Here is a 10,000-nt window from a genome sequence, read left to right on the forward strand (position 1 = left end):
TGTGTGTCTGTGCGTGCATGCGTACGTACGCGTGCGCAAATAGTCTGAAAAATAGCTGTTTCAATTCAAACAATGAAGTTGCTTATCCTACAAAACTGTTGACTGTGAGCAGCTGAAAGCACACCACGAGATTACGTCTAGATTAGAACGCCTATGAATGGCAGCGGCAACGCAATCATTTGATTAGGAGAAAAAAAAAAGACATCCATTCCTGACTGAAACACAAACGAAAGGTAAAGTAAAGCTTATATATGGCTGGATTGGTTTTTATTAAGTTTCGGGTTTGTTAGTTGTTGTTATTTTTTTAACTACTCACAGAAATGATGGGACGCTGAAAGTTTTCCAGCTGAAGCTTTGGGGTTGTTGTCTTTTCTCAGGCAGCCTCAGCCCAGCGGTCCAGACCTTCATTCACCGGAGCTTTTCTTTCTTTAGCTCGTTTCTTCTCTCCTTCTTCCTCACACACACAAAGCCATCCCACAACCATCTGACGTCGTCTTTTCTCTTTTTAGCCCCCTCTCTCTCTCTCCCTCTTTCTCTCTCCCTCTTTCTCTCCTCCTTTCCTTTCCCTTCCCCCCACGTTTGTCAAAAAGAATGAAAGTTGCCTGAAGAATCCGTCGTTGATCCCATAGAGTTATAATGGTTGATCCACGCCAAGCGCCCGTTACAAACCGACCCACACATTGCATTGGTAAACAATAAACGTGATCGATAAAAGAAACCTCTTCCAGGTTGTGATGTAGCCCAACGTGGGAAGTGAGTCAAATGTAATCCCTGCTCTAGTAACTTTATACTTTAAGCCTTCTGGCAACTCTTGTCTTGGGTATGTTTTCTTTCCCCTCTTCTTTGTGATTCATATGAGCCATCGCCAAGGCTTTTGCCTGATAAGTTATAACCCACATTATACGCAGTTAATTGCATGTAATAATTGGCATTAAAGTAGGTGTAAGTGATTTTTTTCTTAAGAGTATAGCTCTATATTCACATTTTGCTGTAGAGTTTGTTTAGTAGGCTATCTCTACAGCTCTTAAGTAAACAAAATGTCATCCAACCAGGAGAGAGAGAACATAAGGATACAGGAGGATAAGTGCAATTCGAAGTGATGAAACAAAAAAATTAGTAGGCACAATTGGAATACCAAAGATCATGTATGATCAGCTTGGAAATTTAAGCTGATACTTGTGTGCATTCTAAATGATCTTTGGAGGTGAGTGGAATCGCTACATACATGATTTGAGGCATTTTGTTGAAAGCGAACCACTCCTGCAAACTTTAGATGCTAATCTTAGCCAATCAGGATGGAATATGAAAAATCTGACAGATCTGTCTGGATCACATGACTATAGAAATATTGTGTACTGATTTGCGTGATGTTTGGACAAAATCTGTAAATATCAAAAAATATGTTTTGCCTCCTGGTGGCGAGGCAGATGTGGAAAATATAGGGCAACGGTTTATCCTTGGCCTCTAGGGGGTGCGCATAAAAGTTTTACACAGATCGGTGCAGTTATAGGTAAAAATACGAATCGGCCTGTTATAGCGCCACCATGAGGCTGATTTGAACATTTCTTTCTCGGCCTAGTGGGAATGTGCGTGCAAAATGTCACGGAAATCGCATGCTGTGTTCATGATTTGAGGCATTTGTTCAATAAGGAGCACTCCTGCAAACTTTGGAAGCCAATCTTAGCCAATCAGGATGGAATATGAAAAATCTGAAAGACTGTTTTGTTTAATGACTATAGAGATATTGTATACCGATTTGCGTGATGTTTGGACAAAATCTGTAGGAGTACAGTCAAAAGATGCGTTTTGCAAAAATCGGTCTCCTGGTGGCGCTATAACATGCCCATGTGAAAAATTTGGGGCAGAGGTTCTGCTCTGGCATCCAGGGAGTGTTTGTGCACACTGCACAGTTTCGCTGCCATTAAGCCAACGGTGCCGGAGATTAGCTGTTCACAGACGGAACCACGGACGGACAGGGGGGAAAAACATAGTCTCGGCCATGCCTTTCGGCCTGGCGGAGACAATAATGAAGTGAACAAAAGTATAGAGGCCTACAACAGTAATACACCCCCAACGAAGCTTGCATTATGCAGGACAAAATAAATAAGAATACACACAGTAAAAAAACACAATTAAATCGTTAATCGCAATTATTTGTATTACAATTAATCAAAAGTAAAATGTCATGATGGTGATTTGTGACAGCCCTATCTGCAAGTAGAGGAGTTTAACTGAACAACTCTTGAGTGAAATATTTAACCTTTGATATGCGCCAAGAGCTGTCATATATATAGGATGATTTTCCAGGTTATAGGCACTAATGTGCATGTTGCTTTTCTCTAACGTTAACCAACATCGTGAAGTGCACATGTGTGCTGATGTGGGTGTGTGATTGAAAGCACATCGTGACATTTGTACTGCTGAATGAGAAACATTAGCGTTGGTGGTCACAAAGGTCGTGCTGATGAACAGATGTGAGCCTGTGCCTGAACACTTTTAAACTCTCAACAAGAAATGAATTAATTCTCTCTCTCACACTCACAGGCACGCACGCATGCACGCACGCACGCACGCACGCACGCACGCACACACACACACACACACACACACACACACACACACACACACACACACACACACACACGTGTGCACACACAATGGCAAGCCCTCAGTAGACTCCTCTCCTTCTCTCTAGTAGAGAGGGATGGGGTGTTTTCCACACTGTAGGCAGACAGGGAGCCAGCCAAATACATAAACCACACTAATTATACTGTGGTCTGTGGAACAGTGACAACTCAGGCAAGGCTGTCACACTGGGGACTGTAACAAAATGTAAGGGAGGGAGAAATACACTGCAGGGGGGAAACACTGAACGACACAGGATGGAAAATGTACATCTGTTTGCAGAGATAGCCGTGTGTGTGCTTCGTGTATCTTCGGGCTTTATGACACCACTTTCTGACAAATTCACATAGGACTGGGCAATACATTGATATTGTGACGAGAAACTAGATATTGTCTGGGATTTGGGCTATTTTAGTGTTTTCCTGGTTTAAAAGGCTACATTATATGTATGAACTGAATGTTCTAACTCTTCTATTATTTGCTTTTACCCAATTAGTTATTACTGATGGTTATGTATCAGAAATCTCATTGTGTAAATATTTTGTGAAAGGACCAATAGTCATCGCCACAATATATTGATATTTGATTTTGTCCATATCGCCCGGGCAGTACATTCACAGACTAGAAAGATGTGAACCACAGAGTACAGATCTCCGCCAGCCATTGCTTTTAAAACAAGCTTGTAAATTAACTGTGTTCTTACTTGATTCAGTGCTTGGTCTCTCTGTCTCTCTGTATTTGTGTTGTGGGCCACGTTCATTCACGCACGGCTTGTGAATTGTAAAACTGCTGTTGAAAAATCAAGCGCAGTGCTTGTAACGCTAAACCAAAGGTAGAGTCATTGACGTGTGAATATGAAATATATAAATAATATGAATATAAAAATGTTATCGCAAAAAAAAGGTAGAGTCAATGACATCAGCATCTGTATGCGAATAGCCTATAGAAGCACGATAGAAACACTAACATAACGTATGAATACTCCTTCCTATTGTAGTCTGGAGGGACAGTAACTCTGCGGTAATGCGTTCACAAAAATATTAAATAACATTGTTGTCGATGACGGATTGGAAAAATATTGGGGTCTTCCTTGGTCCAGCAATTTGTGAGATTTGCCCTGACAACAGACACACAGGATTGAAATCATAATCTCTTGCCCTGCTTTCCGCAGGCGAAATACGTGTATGGTTAACAGACAGGCCAGCAGCACTCTCTTTATAGGTCACAAGCCTAATTTATACTTCATCATACAACTATGCCAGTGCCTGAAAATCTGTTATTTCAGATGTACAACGTTGTACAACTAGTAACGTGTGACTGAAGCTACTTTGTGTCTCTTTACTGTTGGTTATTATAAACCTAAACCAACATTAGGTAGCCTATACCTATGTGCGCACAACACGTTGCATATTGCAGCACGTTGTGACTTGTGAGCTTGTACATCAGCTACTTTTGGCAAGCTACACCCTCATATGGCGGACTATAAATTGAACATTATGTACAGTGCACCGCTCTGTAGTTGCCCCTGTGCGGGATTAACGTGCGTTTATCGCTTTTTCTGTGTGTCTGTGAATACCACTGAAGTTGTACTGAAAATGTACCCCAGTGATGTCTCTGGCCCATGCCAGGCTGGTGCTTGCCCATGAAATGCATCAGGGAAATTGTACGAAGACAAAGACAGGCTGAAAACAAAGAGAGCAGAGAATGTTCTGTCAATATGGATTGTATCTGTTGTAATCTTAATAATACTCTGTTGTGATCCTAAAGGCCCTCCTCTATTGAAGTTGTGACTGGTCATTCAGTTGAGTTACCTCTTTGAAAGCAATGAGCGAGCTCAGAGGACATGATAACAAATGTATAGTGTCATACTGAAGTTTAATAAGTAAGTACAGAATTATATACACATTTGCACAAGCCACATTTCGTGGCCGGAAGATATGCAAGTCACAACTAATATAGAAGTAAGCAAGACGGGATATGAATAGAAACACATAGAAAACATGATGTTCTAACAAGTAGATAACAGTTGTTCTTCAACATTGACATCCTGTATCCATGGGCCTGCAGTATCTCTATAATGTACAGCAGTGCTTCCCAAACGGTGTGACGTGAGACAGGTGTGCCTTGGGATTTTGTGACAACCACACATTATCATTGCAATATTGTACAACTGTACAAAACGTTATGGATTATTCATATTTTTTGCATTCACTAGCAGCACTTTGTGACCATTCATTTACCAATAAAAAAACAGAGCCACATCTTATAACCTAAAACGTATATGTAAAACATTTTATTTGGCATTAGTAAATAAAAATAAACATTTACAGAGTGATAACCAATACTATTTTGCATGGATATGAATACAGGTGTGCCTTGAGATTTTAACTTGTGCTTTGATGTACCATGTGCGCAAAATGTGTAGAGGACATGAAATCATAAAACCCAGTATATTCTTACTCTTGCTAAACCAGTATACAGTATACTGCACTTAATTGTCCAGGGTCCCCCAGGACTTTATACTTGGTCTGCTTCTTTTTTTCCCTCTACACCAAATCCCTTCGATGAAAATAGCCGAACTACAAGCTTACAACACGTTGCAACTTGATGTGTTGTGAGCTATATTTAGATATCTTAGCTATCAGCTATTTTAGATCTGCTACTTTTGCCACATTTTCACCCCAGAATAAGGACGCTAGGGTTCATGTGATTAACAGCGCTTAACTACTGTACATAGTTATACGATTTCGTAGAGATACCGGTATGTGGGTCAAGACTCTGTTTTTATAGACTATGATAACCATTAAAGGAGGAGTTCACCCAAAAAATGACTTATTTTCTATCAATTGCACACCCTATGAAGCCTTGAATCCATGGATTCGTTTTAGTTTTTGTCGCATTCCTAAGCTAATAATTTGATTCCCGTCTCCTACCGGCTAATGTATGCGGTAGGAGACACAAAGTAGATTATTTGTGTCTCCTACCGGAAATACACACGGTCATCAAATTATTGTCTTAGGAATGCCACATAATCAAAAATAAATCCATGAAATCAAGGCTTCATGGGGTGTGTAATTGATAGAAAATAAGTATTTTTTGGGTGAACTCCTCCTTTAACAATTGCTATAACTCAAATGCACATCAAAAGCAAGACAGTGTGTCCTTTTAATGTCAACACAACATTCCATGTTGTTAAAGCGTTGTGGGCCCTTGATAAGCAGAGCTACAGTGCCCATCCACATAGATAGCACAACTTTTTCTTTCCACCTTCCTGGCATTTTTTTTCAACCTCAAATGTTGTATGTGAGCGTGGTCAGCACAGTTTGGTTCCTTGTACTGTACTGTGTGTCTCGCGTCGCAAAACCACGGGTGACGCACTGTGTCATTTGGTTCTGCAGTGCTCCGAGAGACTTCCTCTCTCCACACCAGAGCTGTCTGTGTGCCGTCCTGGTGAGAACACTGTGGGAGGCAGAGATGTCTGTAAATAGATAACTGTGGTCATATAGTGGAGCCCCGGTCCCAGAGGCTAGAGAGATGTTGTTAGTTGCAGGGCACCTCCATGGGAAAAGGCAGACAGCGGCGAGAGAATCTCTTAGAGAGAGATGGTTGGATTTGATGGTTAGTGGTTGTGGGAAGGAAGTTCAGCTCAGTGCAAAAATGATGCCCTGATGCCATTCCTAGTGTATTTGTGTGTTTTTGTCTGTTTCTCTTTCTCTCTCTCTCTCTCTCTAGAGAGAGAGAGAGAGAGAGAGAGAGAGAGAGAGAGAGAGAGAGAGAGAGAGAGTGAAGGGCTGGTATTAGTATAGTGTTGATTGCAATAAACTTGATTTATCGCTGCACTAATTGTGAACTATCACTCCATAAATCTAGCGTGCATTTCAAACCCTCCTCATATAAAAGAGGGAAGGACTGATGTTAGTGAGGCTCAGTTTAGTTCCTAAAAGGAAGTCTGGCTGATGTCAGAGGAGGCTTTGCATATTGATTCACTTAGTTAACAAAGCAACACATTCATATCAAAGCATTTCTGATGGTAATTTAAAAACCACTATCTGGGAATTTTTGATCATAACAGTTATGGGAACATGTAAGAGAGTTGTTGAAGTCAAATTAATTCTCTCTTATGGTAGATGCTGTCATCCATTGTGGTCAGTCGCAATGAGAAGAGCCCCTGCTCCTTAACTGGACGCTGATTAAGTAAACATATTAACCAATGCCAATGGTAAGATGAAAGGATGATGATGATCCATGTGTTATATTTAGTGTAATATAATGGTCTTCTTTTTTTCCTTCTGTCTCTGGAAATGCCGCTACAGGGTGACATTAGGACGAATCTGTAGAAAAAGACAATCATGGCATAGAAAAGTGACCTCAAACATTTCACAAAACAAGCATCCTAATAACAAGAACATAACAGTGGAGTTAGATCATACAGACAACATCATGTTTAAGCAACAGCTGCTGATTTTACGGGCAACAAAAAACAAACAAAGCCTAAGGCTATCCACACAGATACAAATCATACGTACGTAATCTTTCTATTCGGCAATCAGAGTGTCATAGCTGTCTGTCTGTCTGTCTGTCAGTCTGTCTCCATCTCTCTCTCGCTCTCACTCTCGCTCTCGCTCTGTCTCTCTTTATTTCTGGCTCACTCTTTTCTTTCACACACAAATACATGACACATTTACCTTGCATATTGTCTTATATGGTGATTTTTGGAAACTGAGAGTATTTGAAAGTCGTCACACATGAGGAACACAGAGTACATTTGGATACTTTGGCTTAACATCTGTTTTATAAATATTTGGACTCTTTGCTTATCCAGATTTTATTTATCTGGCAAATTCTCATCCCCCCTTCTCAACATATCAATCTATCACTGGACACGGAAAGACTAAACTAAACTAAAAACGTCAGCACGTCGCTGATTTGTTTCAAATTCATCATTTCAATGTGAACATCAAAGATTGGGGCCACTCTTTGAATTGCCAAAATACGCTTAATTTGTAGATGCAGGTGATTTCATGAATTGGGTTTTGGACAACACTGTTTGTTGTTGCTAGAAAACAAACCAGAAACAGGACCTTATTCAGAGATTGGAGGTCAGTTTCATGTCTAAGGAATGTCCTCCTAAAACCATGCCTATTGCTTTATGTGATTTGATAGCCTATGAAGGAATTATATGCAAGGAAAAAAGGAGACCGTTGCTGTGGGATTGAGGGCATACTGGTCACAGATGCTTTATCTCCATACAGTACAGTTACAGTGTATACTCACTATGACTTGTGAGAGGACCTGTGTGCTTCATGCTTTATCTTTAAATCGATGAATGAAATGCCCTATTTAAAAATAAAAGTGAAAATAGATGATTTACAGGCACAGAACGCATTGCATTGCAAAGTGCTGTGAGCTTGTAGATCTGCTATTTGTGCTATTTTGGAAAATGTATGTAATGTAAAAATGTATTTAAAAAAAATAATAATAATAATCTACAGCTATAATGACATTAAGAAATATGTACACAGTAATTTCTTCAAATATAAATGGAAAAGGATAAATATAGAAGAAAGACATTATACAATATAGTGGCTGATATGTCGGCAACATGGGTAGATAAATAAATGTTAATTATTTCACTTCCCAAAACGCAGAGGGTAGTAGCATATAATGTATATGAATAAATAAATGTGAATTATTGCACTCTAGTACTTATTGTACTTGTTAATGTGTGTGTGTGCGGGTGCATGCGTGCGTGACTGTGACCATGTGAGCAGGAGGGGTATTCCCTCTAATGTAATTTCTGAATAAAGTCAATGGGTTTATTGGAGGCATCGGTCAGTGTTGCAAGACTTGTTTCAATCAACATGCATTATCTTCAATATCCTCCACTGAACCACTTGTGTGAATCTGAATTGTGAGAGTCTTTGTAGCCATTAGGGTTGCCATTTTGCCAACCGTCCCTTGAAATCCGGAATCGTCCCTTATTTGGAAAATAAAAGACGTTTCCTTTATTGAACTGGTAACAAGGGACACACTTTGTCCCTTATTTTTGTGAATCAGTCAATGACATAAATATTTCATTTTCAAACAGCATATATACTATAGCCTATACAGGTTGTTAACCACTTTGAACTCTCTAGACTTAGTAAACTTTTTTCTATCTACACCAAATCTCTGCCAAAAATAGCTGATCTTGGCCTGGACCGCTGCCGTAGCAGTGTAGCGGTCCAGGCACCTAGGCTCAGAGTAGCCTGACAGCATGTCGCGGGTTCGAGTCCCGATCCGGACGGCCTTTGTTGCACGTCACTCGCCATCTCTCTCTCCCCATTCCCTGTCAATATAGGCATAAAAATAAGAAAAAAACAATAGCTGATCTACAGGCACAATGGGTCGCATTGCGACTCGTTCTGAGCTTGTAGATCTGCTGTTTTTGGCTAATGTTCCCCCCAGAATAGGGATGCTGCACCTTTCTGCAGCCATGCACCTTTCTGCAGCCATGCACCTTTCTGCAGCCTCTGTGCATGAGACACCGGCACCGCTGTGTGAGATTACAAGGCAGGTTAAAAGGCTTTACAGTTGAAAGATAAGTTGTTTTACTGTAGGCTGACATTATTTACAGTAAGCTCTCTGGCTGTAATGGGGATTGGTGGAAGTAATGAAAAGCTGCAGAGAGTACTTACGTTACACTCGTAATTATGAGCAGGTCTGGTTTCACCTTGTGATCTGTGCCTCTGTCTCTCTGTCTCTATGTGTGTGTGTGTGTGTGTGTGTGTGTGTGTGTGTGTGTCTCTCTCTCTCTCTCTCTCTCTCTCTCTCTCTCTCTCTCTCTCTCTCTCTCTCTCTCTCTCTCTCTCTCTCTCTCTCTCTCTCTCTCTATGTCATGAGTATAATACAATGGTGTACATTTACTCAAGTACTGTACTTTTTTTACTTTGCTGGAGTAATTCCAAATTTCAATACTTTTACTTCTACTACACTACATCTCAGAGGCAAATATTGTAGGCCTACTTTTACTCCACTACAATTATTTGAAAACTACTCCACTACAATTATTTGAAAACTTTAGTTACTAGTTACTTTGCAGATTTAGATTATTATCACAAAACATACATTAACCACTTCAACTCATATACATTTCGACCATTTGAAAATAGCCGATTGACAAGCTCACAATGCGTCGCGATGAGACGCATTGTAGAGCTTGTAGATCGGCTATTTTCAAAATATTTGTATACATTTAAAAATGTGTACTTTCTACTTTTGGTACTTTAAGTAAATTTTGATATCAATTGATACCAATACTTTTGTACTTTTGTACTTTTACTGAAAAAAATGTTTTATTCCAGTATTGTGTAATTCTGTGTGTAATTCTGTACTT

The 10,000-nt window shown here is 40.0% G+C and overlaps 2 protein-coding genes across 3 annotated transcripts in view; one reads left to right on the forward strand and one right to left on the reverse strand.

Moving 5' to 3' along the window:
* LOC308088748 (LHFPL tetraspan subfamily member 2a protein-like) overlaps positions 1 to 549 on the reverse strand; it is a 15,114-nt gene extending 14,565 nt beyond the window's left edge. The window contains exon 1 of the mRNA XM_080433309.1: positions 317 to 549. The gene's annotated coding sequence lies outside the window, so the exon portion shown is untranslated. The remainder of the gene's footprint in view (positions 1 to 316) is intronic.
* LOC308088745 (betaine--homocysteine S-methyltransferase 1-like) overlaps positions 93 to 10,000 on the forward strand; it is a 24,903-nt gene continuing 14,995 nt past the window's right edge. The window contains exon 1 of one of the 2 annotated variants that reach the window (XM_080433306.1): positions 93 to 233. The gene's annotated coding sequence lies outside the window, so the exon portion shown is untranslated. The remainder of the gene's footprint in view (positions 234 to 10,000) is intronic. The other variant, XM_080433307.1, reaches the window with a different exon arrangement.

Source organism: Gymnoscopelus braueri, assembly GCF_963280865.1.
Source record: "Gymnoscopelus braueri genome assembly, chromosome: 7".
In the NCBI taxonomy this organism is placed as follows: Eukaryota; Metazoa; Chordata; class Actinopteri; order Myctophiformes; family Myctophidae; genus Gymnoscopelus; species Gymnoscopelus braueri.